We start from the raw sequence: 20230 nt of genomic DNA on the forward strand, positions 1-20230 counted from the left end.
AACTGCAATCAAAAACTTTTATTTTGAGCTTGTGCAGTTATTGATTTTTGAAATTTGATACCTGATGACATCTTAATATAAAAATAAGCATAAATTAGCAAAATTTTGGGGGTACAAATATAAAATTGGGAATTATCTAGCTTGGAAAATTGCTTCACTGGTAATCCAAAGGAACTTAAACAATTTTTGAATAACTTGTACTAGTATTATTCACAGAGAAAACTACCAAATAACAGTTTTTGAAAGAGGACATTTGGTAATAAAATCTGAGCACAAATGGCACTTACATTCATAAGTTGCCATACTAAATTTCACTAAATTATTTACTATGTACAATAGACTTTGATCTAAGGAGAGCTTTCTGATCAAGTTGACTTTCACACCCAGTAATTGAATTTAGGATGATAAAGTTCAAAACAGGGAAAATAGCAAAGTCCTGGGTTGCTCAGACAGCTCTGACAATTGTAGTGACTGTCTTTGTGCACTCCTTTCTTATAGCACACTTTGCATCTCTTCTGAGGCTTTTGTTTAGAGGCTGTTGCTGGAACTGGCGAAACAAAGTGACACTCAGTAAGTTGTATGATGTTCTCCTCTCTGGGAATCTCCATGTCAGGACCATTTCCATTTTCAAAGAGAAGGGCTGCCATCACTTCACGTTGAAATCCCAGGAATGGTTTTCCATGACCATCCTTCTGATAACCAATGAAGCTGTTGAGCACGGAAAGCTGCATAAAGTGGATGGCCACCTTCTTGTACCATTTCAGTGTTTTGTGAGGCACCTCATAGGGTTTCAGCAGCTGATCAGTGCGGTCAACGCCACCCATGTATTTGTTGTAGTCAGCAATACAGGTTGGCTTTGTCTGGCGCTGATTTGGTGTCTCCTGTCTGGCCTATGGACCACTGAATCATCATGGATGGTATTGAGCATAAACACAACCTTCTTAACTTTGAATTTTATTGCCAATAGCTCATCAGAGCGACAAGCTATTAGCTCATCTCTTCTCAACTGGGCACTCTTCACTTGCTCTGGGAACCCCTTCCTGTTGCTTTGGACTGTTCCACAAGCTAAAGTTCCTTGGCGGCAAAGGTACCTGTACAGTGGCAAGCTTGTACACCAGTTGTCAGTGTACAAATGATATGCCTTCTGCAGCAATGGTTGCATGAGGTCGACGACAACTCTCTCAGAAAGAGAAAGCTCTTGTGCTCTGGGGGCTACGTTTTCTTTCCCTGTATAAATCTTGAAAGAAAATGTGTAACTACTATCTTCACACAACATAAATGATTTCACACCAAATCTAGCTCTTTTTAGGGGGATGTATTGCTTGAAACCCAATCTTCCCTTCCACATTAGCAGGAACTCATCAATTGAAATGTTATGGGCTGGAACATATACTTCCTGAAACTTTTCAGAGATGATCCAATAAAGATCACAGCTTGAACAGTTTATCAGGAGCTGGATCATTAGGTGCAGGCATATTGGAGTTGTCATTGAAATATAGAAATTTCAGAAGCAACTGGAAACGATTTCTGCGCATGATAGCACTGAAAATGGGGGTACAGAACAATGGGTCCTTGGACCAATACATGTCTATAGCAAATGTTGAGTAATTTTCCTTATGGAAGAAACCAACATGTTAGAGGCATGCATTCTAGCATCGTAAGTATTATGTGCTGTTTCCACGCAGTTTTTTATGTCATGTAATGTCAGGTACTAGGTAGCGGCACTTGTCCCTTTTTAGTGCGAAAGTTAAATGTATCTTTCAGAATTACCCACAGGTCGGTTGAACAAATATCATCTGCTGTTTTCAAACTACAATAGTATGTTTGTCAGGGTTGAAATAAAGAAGGGAAATGTGAAGTTTCTCATTAGCGGCTTATTTATTTCTTGCCTTAACTGCGTCTGTAAGAGAGACCAAAAAGTTCCCGAGTTAGTGGCTTTAATATTCTGCAAATTGGAAATTTGTGACAAAAGAAACCAAGAAATTGCTCAAATATTGCTGCAGACTCCATGGCACCTAATGAAAGTGCAAATTATTTTGATCAGTCTTTGAGGAGACTCGTTCATCGATGCAGGATAATATTGGCCAAGTAGCCCTGTTTACCTTCAATACTTCTCATTGAAACGCTTCCCAGTGGTATCAATCGATATTGTTGTGTATTGATTTTGAATTGTTTTATTGTTAACAACAAAGGTGGCAACAGAAAAAGAAAGTGGTATTCCACGACTATCTAATAATTACATTAGTTCTTGTTCATCTGTAATAAGAAAATTTGCATTTTGAGAAAAAACAAAATGCCATTTCTTTGTCAGATATTTAACTTTCTTTCATTTATCCCCCAAAGCAAGCTCATCTTCCCTGTGTTTTGGAGAAAACAAGAGTTTCATGTTACATACCTTTGCGAGGAAAACAAAAGTATCAAGTTACAAAGTTGGCATGAAAAGCCAAATTGTCACGTTTGTTCAACGTATTATTGAATTTAAAACGAACGAAAATCATTGTAAAACACCAGAGTAAAATTTAAAAGCTGTCATGACAAACAGTAATTGTATGTAATTTTTGGACCTTGAATAAAAATACAACCTTGAAACGTACTCACTGCTAAGGGGTAAAGCCCTAGCAGACTACCAAGGTAGATACAAACTGGAAGTGAACAGAGCAGGAGTGAGTACTTATGGAACTACCATGCCAGGGCTATCAATTGCAGTCTGGACTATCTGAGATCGTCTCACTAGTTTCATCTTTTAGACCATCTAGCCTTTCCCATGTTAATTCAGAAAGTGATAGAGATTGTGACAAGACAGAAGAGGATTGCAGCTCCCAAAAAGATCCGAAGTATAAACCACCAAAGAGGAAAAGGAAGTCATCGTCATTGGCATTGCACAAGGAAAAAAAATCTTCAATCACTTTTTCACTCACTTAAATGTTCCAAAAAGCAGTGTAGAGGAAGTTATCACTGTCAAAATATTGTTGGATTTGTTGAAAATGTCAATAGATTGTTGAATTGGTTGATAGAAAAACTTTCATTTATCATGGACTATTTACAATGTAGGTTGTTTTTGGTTTATGTTCCATCATTCTACAAGCACAAAATATAAATACAAAATGTATTCAAGATATGCACAGGTTGTCATCTGTGTGGGATTTGTTTCAGACAATCTGAAATGCATGTGTGTGAAGAAACTGAAGAAAAGAATGAGATTAGAAATGTTTTCAAAGAAAAAATTAAAGTTCAGTTTTACTTTATTGAAGAATACTTACAATAAATACACTGAGGAGGTTGAAAATAGAAACAGAGAAAGATAGACAACCCAAAATCTGTCTAATTAAGGTACTACACTGTGGAAATAGTTAGTACATACCAGTATGTGGGGGTTACAAATCTGAAGAGCAATTGAAAGTCTGACCAGCTTTCTATGGAACATGTTAGTAGATCATTGAACCATGTCATATCACACACATGCAAAAACATTGCATTATTCCACATCACACTTGGTGTTACTGGGAAGAGTTGTAAAAGTAAATCTGACAGCCGTTACAAATTACAAATCAAAGGCAGAACTCAAAGGCTTTAGATTGAAGATGAAGGCAGGTAAGGTAAATGCTGATTATGCACGTTGATTATGCTGATTGTGCATGTCACTTTGTATACATGCCATCACCATTTTGTTTTCCCATATTATCCTCAAAAAGTAAATCTTTTGAAATAAACAACACTGCTTTTTTACGTACCTAAACAAACACCGTTTTGGAGTGAACCAATGAAAGGCTATTTGCATACTCAAGACTGGCTGTGTCTGAAAGAATAAGGCATGCAAATCACCAATAAGGACACTGATATAGTAAACTTCTATGTCATTGTGATTGCATTTGTTTATTGATCTCTGTGTTTCTGTATTGTTACTTGTTATTGATCTATTATTACAGAACATGATAATGTATTAAATGTCTTGTAAAAAAAATATATGGGTAGGCTCTTACACATACCAACATAAACATAAATCTAGCCATCATATTACTGCATGCGCAGTTACCTGAATTGCACGTAGAAGTTGAAGCTAGCAAGGAGTTGAGGCTCTAGCACCATTTTCTGGCACGCTTCGAAGTCCTTATCTCTTTGGTCAAACCATTCAAGACTATGTTCTTCTGGAACCAAATCTCCATGGCCACATTTGCCACCCACCCACTCGTGTTCATTACATACATGATGCAGTACCCCAATCCAGGTATCCTAGAAAAAATGTAATACAGTTCAGATAGATTAAACTTTTCATTGAACCAGTGTCAGTAATGAATGTGTATATCGACAGTTGTGGTCCTAGGAGTATGCAGGATGCCTGTCACATATGAACTCAGTTAATGGCCTTGCTCTCTATGGGTTCTTGTAGCTTAGTGGATACAGCACCTGCCCAGTGTCCAGGAGGTCATGGGTTCAATTCCTGTCAGAGACTCAGATTTTTTGTTTGTCCCATGCTTGTGGCATGTTGATTCATTCACCATTCACATTGCTTTTGTGTATTGACAAATTCTACCATATTGGCAAACTCTACCATACAAGAGAGAGGCATCACCTTCATTACTTTAAGAGCTTCCACATCACTTGCTGTAACTTGCAAATGCTAGCACAGTACCAAAAGTCGTTTATAATATGACCAGACCAGGTCTGTATTTTCCCCATATTTTTCAGGTTTCCAACCTGGAAAGCAAAATACACATGCTAGTCACCCTTTTTGTAGAGGTGTACCGGGAAAGCCTAAAATGGACCAATTTTTACTGTGGTGAAAATGCCATTACATGCTAAATATAGTGTAGGATGCATCTACAGTGAAAATGTCTCACAAGTCCAGAAAACAAAAAGTATGTGTAAAGCACATGTTATTGACAGTGCTTAAATGCCATTCAACGTTTGTATAAGCATGTGGATTTGATGGCAAACTGTCATGTACAGATCAACAAAATGATTACACATCACAAAGGCTTAGAACACTCAACTGTTGCCCAGAAGATAAACACCACTTTTAAACACCATCTTTATACCTTTTCCAAGCACTTGCGAATGCTTTTGGCCTTATGCCAAACATCAAGGCTGCGGAACACTGCTGTGATATTGTCAGCTGGTACAAACCATAACAAACATGAAATTAATACATTCAAACATGAGAAGTTCCATAAGACATCCATACCTCTGCCATGAGAGGAATTTTTTATAATGACCATCTCACCTAACCCCACCCTAACCCCAAACCCAGAAATGCAAATCCCCTCTTTGGGAAGGTTGTTGCTCAAGAAGTAGATCGTGGTTGACACAATATTAAATGCTATCTAATAGTTGAATAATGAAATTATTTATAACTGACAAGTCCCATAAATTGACAAATCAAGTGCAAATACCGTGAACACTTTACATTACATGTAAATTGTATCTTACCAATTATCTCATTTATTGATGTTGAGGCATCAGTGACAACTTCCACTATGTTTATGGAAGAGCATAGTCTTTGAAGAGCATTTTGTAAAGCTGGTCTCTCTGTATTTTGGATGCTAGCCCAACATGGCATTTATCCTACATCCAGAATGTAGTCAGTAACAAGTTCCACAAGTGTCCTGGGGAGTCATACTGGTCATCACCACAGACCACCACTTCCACACTTTTGAACTCTTTAAGAAACTGGTCTCTCTGCCAGTTCCACCATTTGTTGATACAGGGGATGAGATACAGCTGCTGCATTCTGTAGAATGTAGAATCTGAGATGAATGACAGACCAAGGAAACTGCACATCCTTTCAATTTTAGTGAAGTTGTTTCCAGAGAGAAGAATTAAAACAGCATTTTGAAGATTATTGGCATACACCTCATTGATGCCTTTACGACCATGAGGGCATGTCCAATTTATAAGTACTGTAGGGTCAGTAAAGATGGTGTTTTGGCATGAGAGGCTGGCCAGAAATGGAATGGTGACAGGTCTTAAACAAATCCAGGAGTAAATCTAAAGAACATATAACTTTGGTTTCTCTGACTAAAGCAAGTCCTTCAGTAAGAGAAGCAGGCTCCTCCAGCCTGCTTAGTCTAAGTTCAGGGAAGCTTGGTTGCTGTTGCTGTGGTGGTGGTTGCTGTTGCTGTAGTGATGGTTGCTGTTGTGGTGATGGTTGCTGTTGCTGTGCTGTCACGTAAGGCCCACTACAGAACCCTGACAGTTCAGCTCTTCATCCGCATTGTTTACAATAACCAGCCTTTGCCAAAGAAAAGCACCCTATCGGCAATGAACATGCTAGCTGCAGCCTGGGACAAAGTGTCTGATATAACAGTTCAAAACTGTTTTAAAAGAGCTGGCATATCGAAGGAGTCACAGGAGTGTGCTGAAAATGATACTGATGACCCTTTCAAAGAGCTCGATGAAGAACTCAACAACCTTAGAGAAAGACAACAAGATCATACACCACCAGAAGTTAACCTTGAAACCATGATTGAATGCGATGATGAACTCTTAACAGCAGACACTGAGCTGCCCCGTGATGCTGACATTATTGCTGAATTTCAACCAAATAGCAATGAGGATCAAGAGGAGGAGGAGGAGGAGGAGGAGCTTGTCACTGATGAGCCACCCCCTAAATACCCCTCAAGACAGGAACTCAGTCATGCTATGGACATGCTGCAAACATTCAGTTTGTTTGTAAGGGTTGATGTCCAACATCAAAAATATTTCGAGGATAATCAATAGAGATTGATCAGTTGAGAAATGTCAGGGACTAATAACTGACATTTCTCAAGTAGGTAATTCCATGAACTCTGTCGCAGTACCCTGACGTTGTCTGCATTACCTAGTCTTCCCCTGGTGTTTTGCAAGCTTTGTTTTGTTATGTTACATTCTATTTGCAGAGTATGTAGTCAAGAAACATAGTTTCATTACAATTATAATTAAATTTAATTTAAATGTACAGTACTGTACATTGTATAGATAGAAGTGCACATAGACAGTGTTTTTTCATTATTAGAAAATTCTTAGAAAAAAGCAATAGAAACATTTCATTACATACATACAGTAATTTAATTTAATGAAATTAAAGTGTACATTGTATGAATAGAAGTGCACAGGATCATCATTTTGCCTTATTTCCAGTCATTTGTTCTCAACTCCTGGTTACTCAAACTCCCAATAACTTGAACCTTTTTCTATTTCCCCTGAAGGTTTGAGTTATCGAAAGTCGATTGTATTTTATCAGTCCTATCTTTACTGCTAGTCTGCGTATTTGTGCTGTCACATGGATCAGTTTTCTCCAGCTTGAGAACTTGTGTGGATCAATACCATTGCTAGCTTTTGGTGCTGTGACTGTGGCCAGTATCTGTATTTGACGGTGTTCCATGTCTACATTAGGGGCTGGCGGGGCTTTCGTAATCAGCCATTGACTTTCTGGTAGGTATAAGAACTCTGGTCCATTCTTCCATCTGCCTTGTAACTCATTAACGCAGATCCCTCACGACAGGCCGTCAGCCACACTATGCTCACTGAGATATGCTTCCACTGGTTTGGATCGGTGTTACTTTGAATTTCTCCCACTCTTTAAGAGACAAACAATGTAAAGCTGCACGATGGACTTTGAATCCAGGCCAAGGTGATCAAACTGTCAGTAAAGAACTTACATCTTTAAACTGTATCCTAGATTCCTCCTGAATGGATTTGGCTCGGAGACTTGCAAGAACAGCTGCTTGTAGCTCCAAGCATGGAATTGTCAGCTGGTTCAGCGGGAATACTTGACTGAACTTGACTGCGTAAGTACAGGGCTCAAAATTGCGACTCACTGGTCGCCAATGCGACCAAAAATTGAGCACTGGCGACTAAGTTTTCAGAACTGGTCGCCAGCTGCCGACTCGCGTTTTGTCCGATAACTAAAGAAAACCACAACACAACTTTTGTTTTTAAATCTTTATATTAGGAAATCAATATGATGTGGTACCTAGTATACAACTCACCTTTCCGTCCCCAGTAAAATAATGTCTGAATATTACAAGATAATTCAAAAAATTGACATGTCGATACGTCGATATTGCGTTCAAGGTGCGCCATATTGTTTCAGCGGCTTCTTCCGAAACTGGGATTGCAGGCGCACTTCAACACCATGTGCTTTTCATTTGCCGCGAAAATGGCGGCAGATGTCAATCAGTTGAAGGAATTACGTGAGTTTTTAGGTGCAGGGAATGAAGATTCAGCCAAAAGGTTAATCCAAACTTTGAATCCTTCGAGGAAAGCAAGTCGAAAATAAAGAGTGGCATTTCAAAGAAGCAGTAAAGGAAATATACGCAAGGACCCGTGTTTGTCTCACAATGAAAACCATGGACTTAAAACATTTAATGCTTCGCTTCATTTAAAACGACTATGGAGACAACCATCACCTTCGAACCAGAGACATATTACCTGAGAACAACAGTAGCTTTATAACTTACTGTTATTCGTGTTGTTTCTAATTGTTTTCAGCGCTCTTCAATTGTGACTTTTCTTGCATGCTAAGTAACGTATAAAATCGTGTTCTTGTGCAAGTTATATATGAAATAAGTTGGCGACCAAAATTTATGATCTGGGGACCAAAATTTTTCTGTTAGTCGCCAGCTGGCTCCCGAACAAAAAAGTTAATTTCAAGCCCTGAAGTATTGTTATCCTTTCTCTGGCGTGCATAGGCACATGCTCCAAGTGCATCTTCTGATGTGTCAGCAAAAATGCATAACATTAGCGGTTCCACAGCATTGACCAATGTTAAACATCTTTCAAAGGACACTGTCTAGTCACGGCAGGGCCAAACCACCCCTCTTGTGGGTCTGCGGGAGCGCAAGGTGGGTTATGGATAAAACTCAAGATGGTGGAAAATTCAGAAATTCCATAACAAAAATCAAAGATGGCCGCCAAAGTAGAGTTTACTGAAAAGCTTTGACCTGCTTTGCAGCGCACTAAAACTGACTGTTTATCTAAAATTTTAACTGGGAATGGAATTAAAAAAGTGAACGACTTCTTTAAAGAGCTTGATGATGCCGTAGGAGTCTTGGAACACAAATACAGCCAGTGCTCCAGAGATAGCAATATCCAGCGACTGTTGCCGTTTCGCAGAATGGTAGCTAGGGCCTTAAGAAAGGTTCACAGCAAAATTATTCGCTGCCTCAGTTCAAGACCGAAATTAGCCAATCCATGGCTCGGTGAATTTACAGTGGACATGCCCATGGAGGTGTTTGAGTGCATCTCAAAAGATATCCTGGACTGAACAAATTTTGGTCATGAATTTAGTGAAACGAACACCCAAATGTTTTACAAAATCATTGATTTTCGAAAGGCCAAACGTTTATTCACGAGAATGGACATTGATGGGGCTGAAGTAGACCGGGAGAATATTTTAAAAAAAGCCACTCAATTGTGAAATGGAGAGGTGTGAGGTGATTGTTTTGGATGAGAAGCCACTGGAGTTGAAGTTTCATAAGAAAAACGAAGTTCTGACCGTGAAATTTCACTATGGCTACTGGAACATGGACGGTGTACCACAGCCCTAGATCTAGTTAACCAGACCAGACATATTATTATTTTTATATTATTGTTATTAAAATGTTCGATATACTTGTTAATTGTTGTTACACTTACACTGAAGAATCACACTGAAGAATTTATATATAAATAATGGTTTTCATGAGCATAAAATTGACATTATTGTTTTCATTTTTTTATTAACGATTGTATTTGCCATTTTCTGATTACATTAAGGTGGTTGTCATTGCAGCTCTGCACCCTGTTCAGGAGGTTCAAAATGCTGACAAGGTATACTATAAATGCAAATTAAACCATGAAGCAAAAATAAAAGGAGGCAATTATCAAAAAGTGCTCAACACTAGCTAGCATATGTTCTAAATAAAGTAACTAAATAATAATATTAAAGTAATAATAATAATAATAATATTAATTTAAAGAGCTAATGTCACGATAAGCTATTATTTTACATTAATTACAAACAAATTCAGTTCAAACAGGGAACTGAGATAGTACTCTTAGTGATTTAATGTTATCATCATGTTCTACAGTTACATTACATGTATTGTTAGTCTCATATCATCTGGAAGTTACAATAATAATACCTGTTGCTGTATCATCCTTCCCAAAGGGAGCACCGTCAGCACCAATGGCTACATGCAGAACTCCTTTTTACCCAGGCAGTGAGACCTGGGTTTAAATTTCGGCTTTGTTTTTTTTTCCCCTTCGTTCAGTCACAAATCGCCGTTTGGTCTCTAAAGCGCATGCGTCACCTGTGCATGCGTACAGCACATGGAATTTACAGAAGTTGTTGTCGTGAAAAGTTAACACGGATTCCATGATTTCTGGGGCGATGAAATCATATACAAACAAACACACCGTTCGAGGCAGACCAACACTAAAGGACATTAAGCGTTTTCGGAATGGGTCAGTCTGCAAGCCCTACGAGAGATCAATTTATGAACGAACATTTTGAGTGAATTTATCAAGAATCATGTTATACCAAAGGAGCCATCAACCGGGGCTATCAACTCTTCAACTTGATAAAAAGCATCTTCAGAAGCATCATTGTATGATTGTGAACCAAGTGGAATCCCAGCATGAACTCAAGAATGTCTGAGCAACAAGAGCAGAAAGGTTAGAAAATTTGTTTATGAATGTATCTGTTTGAGTACACCTATAGTAAGTAAAACGTTCTGAGAAACTTCGTTAAGTATAATAAAGATAAAATCTCAAACTAAATGATATTTTCTCATTATTTTATTGTGACAGAGTTATGTATCTTTACAAGAGTGAAACCCATGTAGCGAATTATTGTACATTTAAGCTGAAAGAAACTAATGTACATGTATGTTGACCCCAGCAAAACAATTCTTGGCTTACACTGTCACGCAGTCCTGATGCAATAAAAAATTTATTCAACAACCATTTAGTGGATTAAATCAAGAAATTGTGACGTTATAGGCGATTAATGAAGATGGCACTTCGCTAATTTTTAAGTCTGTGCATTTTCCCAAGCTCAGATATTTGTCCAAATATTTTGCACAAATTCAGAGACCAATATCTCTGCGGTACGCTAACATTGCCGCCGGAAAATAATGTGAACATCTGGAGCTTACTTTGGCTATCTAGGCGACTGATTATCTATACTGAACAAACAAGCATTTACATAAGCACTTTTCCTAGTACTTTAACTGCTGATTGGGCTAAAAATCATGACATAAGTATATGTTTTTTGACAAATGTGTTTGTAGGTCTATGTCACGCACTGCCATAACTCAGAAATTCAAAATGTCTCGCTTCCTTGAGAAACGCAAATAACAACGACAAAGGCTGAGGAAAATAGACTGAAACATTTATAGGCTGATGTAAAGACCTTGACTCTTTTCACGCCCTAAAGACCTGCAAACGTGTAATAAGCTTTTAATCGATTCCGAGATATGCAATCAAAAGCAGATGAGCTTAAGCACATCGATTCATTTGAATTTCGTACAACTTCAAATGCAGAACATTGAGCTCAATTGCAATATAGCTAGTGCTTCTCAGTATAATGACTGCCTGGGTACATGCAGCAAAGTGTCTAGTTCTCCATTGAACCAATGCAGGCAGGGGTTTCTGCTGTCTAGAAACAAGCACATATCTACAAGCCTCAGCAGAAAAGGTTTCAAGGGCCTGTATACACCAGATGTTGATTCCAGGGAATGTTTGCTGGCCAGATCTTCCAAGGAGATAGTACATCACCAATTTCTATGCCTCTGACAAAGCTCACGAGTGTTTTGTAAGGCAAAATTTTTGGAACTTCACATCCTTTCATAAATTCTGTTTTCTGGTTTTTCTTTTTCTTTCCAGTCTCTTTCACGACATCTGAACTGTTTCTAATGCTTGTGTACTTTCTCTTGCTTATGAGACCTCCTTCATATAGTACACAGAAGCTTCTCACTTGATTTTCCTTGCTTTGTTCATAATGTTTTATTTTGCCGTTGATAATACCTGGAATTATCTCTTGCATGCAAATATTTGAATTCCTAATGTAAGTGTCATCTCAGGTTTTGATGCAGTGCATATTAATGTCATCCACAAACCATCAAGCACTGGTTTGTTGTCTCGGGGCAATTTTCTCTTGGCTCCAGCACAAGTATGGATCGGTCCAAGTGCAGCCACAGTCTTCTTTCTATGTCTGAAAAACTGCCTCTTGGAAAGATTAAGTTTTTCGCTGTTGGTTAGATGGATTTCACTTGAGATAGTGGGCCCTCTGTCATCTTTTACCTTTTTGGCTTGATCACCACTATCATTTTCTACATTTTCCAATTCGGCAATCTGTGTATAATTAAGCTCATACAAATAAACAAAAATGTTCTTTAAGAATAACAATAAATATAACTGTTTTTTAGTTCTGAATAAATAGTCTGCAGATTAGTCCAGCTTAATTTCTCAGTCTGAAGAGCTAATTAATTAAAATGGAACTATTAATGTGTATAACATCATGCCACTGGTCACTAAATTCTATGATCAACCAGTTTCATAACACTCAGGCAGGGTGAGCTAAATAGTCTTTTAATATCAGTTTTAAACATACGAACTACACAAGCAATCCAAATAAAATGGCCTATATTTTATGAAATTTATGATCACACAAGATATCGTGTCAATTGCATATGCGAGGAATAAAACGTTAATTTATACAAACCTTTTGCTTTCGTCGTCGAATACGTTCTTTATCCCTTTCTCATCGAGTTGCGATCTCAGCTCACTTATTTTCGCTTCCTATTGGACCAGCGCTTGCGTTCTCTCTTTCTTTAAGTGGTTGTACGCAGCAAGTGGAAAGTGCTCTTTTCACCCACTCGAGGTTACCCTAAGGACCACATGGTAATTTTTTTTTGTATTAGGACAAAAGCTATGAATTTGTACATTTTTAATAAGAAGAGATATTGAACAAACTTCGTATGGCTTTCGATTTTAATGTAAGTTTTTACATTTAGAGGAAATCTTACTAGAAAAGCAATACCTTGAACACTCTTCAGCTGGAATTTCTCTGAAATTTTCGCTTCCAATCATACTACTTTTCTCAGTTAAGTTTTCATTATTACACCAGTATTTACACATCAAAAGAAAGCTACTGAACCATAAAATCTGAAAAAAAGGCCCCATTTTTTGCTGTGTTGTACCCAGGCTACAAAAATCTGGGCTAGTTTGGCCCAAGATCCTTCCACTTATACACCCAGAAGCCTTTGCCGCTGCCATCTTGAAAAAAAAATGCCTACGCATTGACGACCCATTTGAGGGGTGGTCTGGCCCCATTGTGGTTCCTTAATTTCCTGGAAGAGTGAAATCCAGCTTTCCTGAACTGCAAGTGGTACCTTGTCATCCCAGTCTAACCCCAACTGCCACTGTCATTGCATTCCTATCTTTGTTTTGATGATAAACTCTGCTGCAAATCCAATTGGATTGTAAATGCAGGCCACTTGACTCAGGATCATTCTTTTGGTCATCCTCTGCACATGGTTTGGACTGTTGTCTAGCTTCAGTAGGTCTGCTACCACTCTGAAGTGTCAGAGCATGTCCTTGGAATGCAGGGGATGAATTGAGAACAATTCAAACAGGTGTGCTCTTGTCTGGCCTCAGTTCAGCGTGATTTAGATTGTAATGAACAGGACCATGATACTTGTCTTGTTCTTCGTTTGACAGCCTTGATGCAAATTTCATGCTCTCCACTTCCTCCATCTGTTTGCAGAAAGCTTCAGCTTGTTGAGGATTTCTTTTCAGGAGTCTTATCACATGTTTTATTGTCAAACCTCCATTTTCTGGCAGCAGGTTAGGGTCTTTTCTCCAAGGGTAAGGGATCATCCATTGGTTTTCGACTGTGAAACATGACTCCTCTATGAACTTAGCTTCTCTTTCTGTTTGAGTCAGTTTGTCTACATCTGCAATTTGTGGCAGACAACACAAAATTTCTCCAACTTCGTGGGTTTCATCATGAGCTATCATGGGTTGCATGTGGCTTCTTTATTCCCCTTTTAGCCTTTTGGCCGGCTTCTTTGAACATGCTGGAACTTGAAATTCAACTATAACACATTACTCTATGATTAACTGTTTTTCTGGCACCAAAGTGATGTTGCGGCAAGTTTTGTAGCATTTTGTGGAAAAGTTCAGTTGGGTAATCCCAAAAGTGGTTGCAGACACTTAAGGGACCGGTCCCTTACGACTGCTTTTCCTTACAACGTTTAAGTCACAGTTTAAACAGGGTTTCACAAAGGTGGTTGGTACTAGTAAAGGTGGTCGGTTACAAGAGTGGTGTCAAGAAGAGCTTCCACTTAATTTATTCTGAAATTAGCCATTTTCGTAAAATTAATTTCTGCAAAAATAAGCAACAATATGTTACTTGTAACATGTACATCAGCTTCAATACCCCACTGTGCCAGGGTATTTGACATCTTGAGAAAACAGAAAGACAAATGCCCAGGGGGTGGGGGGTGGGGATGGACACTCGTAGAATATTGACACAGCCAATACTTCTAAACACTAAATTCCAAAAATGTAGCAACACTGAGAAAACCACTTCTTAATGGTGCAAGAAGAGAGGGAGGCAAGTTCATGCTGTTTAATACATAGTTCTCATGTCATGATACGTTGGTAAATGAACTCACCTTTTATCCTTTAAATTTGTTGACAACAGATTGAGCAATATGCAATTTTGACCTCATCTACTTGCAAACCTGTTGAAGTTAAAAGAACAGTTAACACACAGGTACAAGGCTTGTTTCCCAGGTAGATGGTAACCAACATAGCTTTTGAGCTTCCTAGTATCCCATCTCCCATTGCATTGTCCTATTTCAGATTCCTATTTTCTCACTAAATGCATATCCCAGTCAACATACAATTGATGGAAAATGGCGTGGGAAAATGGCATTATATTCACTCGTGATGTACATTTTCCATGAACGTGTCAGTGAGCTCATCAAAATGCTTCTAATGTACTTAACGTAAGTTTTTTAACTGATTTAGTGAACAGAGAAATAAACAGAAGCAGGAAGATTCAAACGTGATTTTGCAAGCAACTAAATCAACACAACGCTAAGAGTACACTTCTACAGAAACATCTGCATGACAAAATGACTAACCTGTTTAATCAAGGAACTTTCTTCTTTGCTATCAGACATCATGTGTCATGGACAAGCAAAGCTACAAGCAGAAGGTTTTTGTCCACGAGCCAATTTCATCCAAACAAAGCAGACGTACCCTCCTGTACCACTAGAAATGGCAGGGAGTGTTGTAATCCTGAATATTCCACCTTCACGTATGCTTCCCCTAAAGGGTGCATAGTTTCACCTGTATAGGTAGACAGTACTACATTGGTCGGTTGCGTGTCAACATCAGGGCAAACTCTTTTGAAGAAACTCACTGGTGCCAGAGACAAGGCATATCCAGGGTCTAATTGCATACTGAAATCATTGTTTTGTTTCTTTAATGGAACAGAAATTCTGACCTAGAGATGGCATTCACATCATACACCATATACAATTTGTCTTCCTCAAGCAACCGTTCTAAGGTTTACTCGTCCTCAACACACAAAGCATTTACTCCATTCTTCCTGCAAGCATGAGCAATATGTCCTCTTGTGTTAGAGTTGTGACATGTAGCATTTCTAAATTTGCATTTGGATCACATGTGGCCAGCATTTCCACATGAAAAACATGAAGGCAAGTGTGGACAGATACCTTGGCATAAAGGAGGAGGTACACAAGAATTTCCACCAGAGGATGGTGAAACTGCAGAATTCTTTGAAATGAAATTGACAGATAAAGATGACGAAACAGAAGAATTCTTGGAAACAGAATTTACAGATTGGGTCAGTTGCTGCTGAACTTGTATGCTCTCCTTCGCTGCGATTTCATCCACTATAGCCACTTCCAAGGCTGGTTGAAATGTGCGATCTTCACTTAGGAGCTTTTTATGGGTTGCTGGGTTTTGAATGCCACAGACAAACTCGTCTCAAAGAGAACGGTTCAAGAATTCCCCAAAATTGCAAATCGATGCCAGACGTCTCAAACAGGCGCTGTAGACAGAGATGGTTTCGTTTTCTTCTTGAGAGCAACGATGGAATCTATAGGATTCTGCGACTTCCAATCATAAAAGGTGTAAAATTGTGCTGTAGTAACTCACATACCTGCTTGAATGTTTTGTCTTTCGGATTCACTGGACTGCACAAATAATGAAGAACGCTGTAAGTCTTCTTGCTGATCACAGAAATCATTACGGCCACCTTTTTCTTTTCTGCTGTGGCGATAACAGCTTCCGATACACTCATTGGATAACTTTCAATGTTGTTTGCAACAAAAAACCGATTAAGTGTTTCCGAATAAACTTTAAATGTCTTGGTCATAGGATGAAATTCTCCAATGACACCCAATAGCAGCCTATGGCAGCGACAACCACAAGCGTGAAAACACAAAACGCCAAAACAATGTTAGAAGGAATCATGCGGTGTGCAAGTAATGCAGGAAGTAAACAAAGTAACATCTCTCCCATCCTTGTTGGCAAATGTTACAACCAGGGAAACGGAACCATTCGAATAAACAAAAGAGAATATAATTAATACACAACACTCTTTAATCCACATATCATGCCAAGCATGTGCGCATTACAAACTCAAGAAGTCCTATGACATAACAAGAACCTATAATATAACATGATGTATCTGCAATTGCCCATTTCGTGATCGACAATGACCACAGTATGGCACTCCATCAGGATTTGGCCATCACTTCGTGACATCCTCTACATCACAGACAGGCATCACTTCATGCACATGCTTGATGTAGCAGCCTAGGGCCTCCTTTCTCTGCAAATAAATGGGGTCACACCATATCCTCCTCCTCTTTTGAATAGTATAGTAGACATTGTTGTTGCCCTTTTGTTTAGCATGGTTTGTCAACCTCGGTTGCCCATGAGCTTGGAGTTGGCTAGGGAGATTTTCGCTTTGCAGAATACAAGGCATATTGCAGCAGAAGGAGCAGGAAAGATTTTGACTCTTGTCGGTATTATGAGAATGACCTTTGGGTCTTGTTTGAGTAGAAATATTTCACAATGAGGGTCGTCAAAATTACTTGGTGGCTCTTGTTCTTGCTGAAATATGTGAAAAGAAGAGAAGATAATACGGATTACTAATAAATCGAAGGGACCATATTACATAACCAAGTGCTGTCTCGAAAATGGTGAAAAAGGTAAAGAATGGTTGTTTTTGAAGCCATTTAAATTGGTGCCAAAATATTACAGGGCTGGAATACTTGCAGTACATCAGTGAAAGCAACATCTAACATGAAAGAGGAACAGTGCCATTGAGGAATAATAATCATTGCATTTGTTGCAGGTTATGGGTAGGTAAATACAAGTGCATAAATATCTACAATTTATGCACTGGTGCGTCTGAATAGCAAAGGACAATGCGATATTGTCATAAGCCGGAGTAAACAAAGGAAAGAAAACAAAAGCCTTAAGAGTGCCTGCCTGTAAAAATCAGACAAATTCTTAATTTTGTGGCAAGAGTCGAAAATTCGATTTCGTTTATATTCTTATGGTAGATAGGCTAGGGTATGACAAAAACTACTGGATAGTTTTTTTGGTAAAATATCCTTTTATTTCAAAGAAATATGCAAATTACCAAATTCCGTTAAAATCGTCATTTGACGCGCCATTTTATTAAACAAGTTTGAAAGCCTCGCATGCAAAACCACATTATTCTTCCGTCTTTAAAACACTCAAATAGTTTTGTGCAATGTTTAAATGTGTACTGGGTTGATTTGGGGAAATGCTGCGTTATTTTTTGGATGCAAAATAATTAAATTTCGAAGACAAGTATTTCTTTCACTTAAAAGTACTTCGTGAATATAATTAATTTTTACTATGTGCGAAACCTTCAAATGGATTAAGCTTCTGGTGGTTGAATCGCAGAAGGATGGTCTACAGATTCCTGTAAAAATTTCTTTGGGCAAATGATTGTGAGCGACGCGACAGCCTTTCAAAGTATGTTAAAAATGCAAATATTTCACCTTCTGTCGTCAAATTTCAATTTACGGGTCAGACATATATTTTAGCATGCGCCACATGTCTTGAACTACATTAAGTTGAAATAGACACAGAGCTGATAATTTCAAAATGTTCTAACCTTATTTGCTGTAAAAGGCAGGTCCAAGAGCCGATTTAATGTGTTTCTCTCACCATTCGTCGCATATGAAGCAGCAGAGTTTCCTTCTGTCACGACCGTTTCATTACTGGACCCCTCGATCAAATTGAAGCCCGTGTTGCTAGTAAACAGCGGATAATTTTGAAGGAAATCTGCTGACCAAAATTGTGGGGGCTTCGAAGGAATGTGTAACATGTGAAATTCGATCTCTTCGTTCATGTGGCTTGCGTGGTGTTTGTTTTTGTCACTTTTGCGAACAAGGTTAGTTAATGGCACTGTTTTCTTTAGGGCAAAACGTATTATCGTTTTGGTTTTTGTTCCTGTAGGGTTTTTTATCTTCTTTCTACCTCCCGAAAGCAAAGTTTTCAATCGGCAAAGTGGCCTTTTCAGCGAGAAGCGACGTGCGTTCGATGAGTGTTTTGGTTTAGTGCCGTGAATGATACCTCTAGTTCTAATCAGTTGCCACAGGCCGATTTCGTGTTTCAGAGTTGTTTTGCCTCAGCCAGAGTACATTCGTGGACTTTAAACTTGCTATCCGGCCCTTCTAGTCGAAAGGATGGCTACGAGTGTGGATTCGTTCGAAGAAAGCTTTGGCTATCTGCGTTACCGGAACCACTCAAACTACAGCCCTCGATCTCTTCGACAAGGGATGTTTGCCACCAATTTCTGCTGTCGGGTGAAAGAATACATTTTGGTATGGAGTTAACGCCTATTTAAACCTTCTTTGAATGAAAGCTTATTTTAGTAGTGGGGAAAAGGATGACAGCCTAGCGCGAAAGGTGGTCAGGTTTGCGATGTCGACAACAGGCACCGGTGAAGCCTCCGAATGTTTGATATTATAGCGGAGAATCGAGACAGTTGCCACAGGTGAGTTTTGACATTTCTGTTTTGGTAACTAATCGTATTATTTAAATAAATAAAACATGAATGAACAGACGCCCCGTGAGTCCCACTGGGTCCACTTAAAGATTGATCAATGTCGAGATTGTTGAGGAAAAGCATGCATTGCTTATTCGAAGAAAGCGTCCTTCATAATTTCTTTGATTTACCTTTACCGTTCTAATTGCTGTATATATCAATCGTTAAGTAATGCAATGTGTTTAAAGATTCTTTGTGTAATAATTTTTGAATTCTAGAAATAGAATCCATTCGAACTAGACGAACTAATATACACGCCGTTTTGCAGAAGTGTACAAAAAGCGCGGGAACTTTCCTGTCGCCGCGCCGCGCGGGCACTCTTATTTTCTGATCCAGGTAAACCTCTTCCGGTCGTCGAAGATGCCGAAGCGAAGGTATCGTTTAAATTTGTTTTCGATTATAAATGAAACTTTTGGTAGTAGTAAACAATTTGTGTTTTCCACCTTCTTAAGAAATCCATACTTTCGCCGACCGGCCAAATTCGGTAAGCCAAAGGGCGTCGTTTTCAACGAAAATGAAGTTGAAAGGTACAAACTTGATCTGCATTTAAATTTTTTGTTTCGTAAGGTTACTGATTGAAACCAAACTTTATTGGTTAAATTTGATTATTTGGTCTTAAAATTTATCTTAGAACCCCAGAGGAAGAGGAGCGTGAACTTCAGGAAGAGTTGCGGAGGAGGGAGGAGCTGAAGGCGAGACTGGAGAGAGAGAGAGAAAAAAAACTGTCAAAAAAAAAAGAAAATCAATTTGTAAAAAAGAAAAATTTGTTTTTCTGTGCCTTTTTAGACCTTGCATTAGACCAGAATGTGTACCTTAATTACCTTTTGTTTAAGTTCATTAATATTTTTTTACATGTGACATATCTTCTAAAACCAGCTTGATGTGTGTTTTCTTGGTTCCAGTCAGCAATGACAACGATGGATGCTTCATGCATGGCTCAGTTTAAAGTTACTTAATATCCACTAAGAATTGTGTATTTTAAAAAACAAAGGCAAATTAAATTTGATCCAAAGGTAGATTGAACAAGAACAGATATACATGTACTTTGTACTTAGTCACTGACCATTTTGTCATTGGCTTCTGATTAAGTCGTGAACTTTTTTATTTGTGAGGAATGGTTACCTTCTGTTCTTT

The 20230-nt window shown here is 38.6% G+C and overlaps 2 pseudogenes; both read right to left on the reverse strand.

Moving 5' to 3' along the window:
- Positions 1-377: 377 nt before the first annotated feature.
- LOC110047783 (uncharacterized) lies at positions 378-6266 on the reverse strand (annotated as a pseudogene).
- A 1126-nt stretch (positions 6267-7392) lies between these two features.
- Positions 7393-12007, reverse strand: LOC149099426 (uncharacterized; annotated as a pseudogene).
- Positions 12008-20230: the final 8223 nt, after the last annotated feature.

Source organism: Orbicella faveolata, unplaced genomic scaffold (assembly GCF_042242905.1).
Source record: "Orbicella faveolata isolate gen_17 unplaced genomic scaffold, um_ofav_v1 contig_46, whole genome shotgun sequence".
Classification (NCBI taxonomy): Eukaryota; Metazoa; Cnidaria; class Anthozoa; order Scleractinia; family Merulinidae; genus Orbicella; species Orbicella faveolata.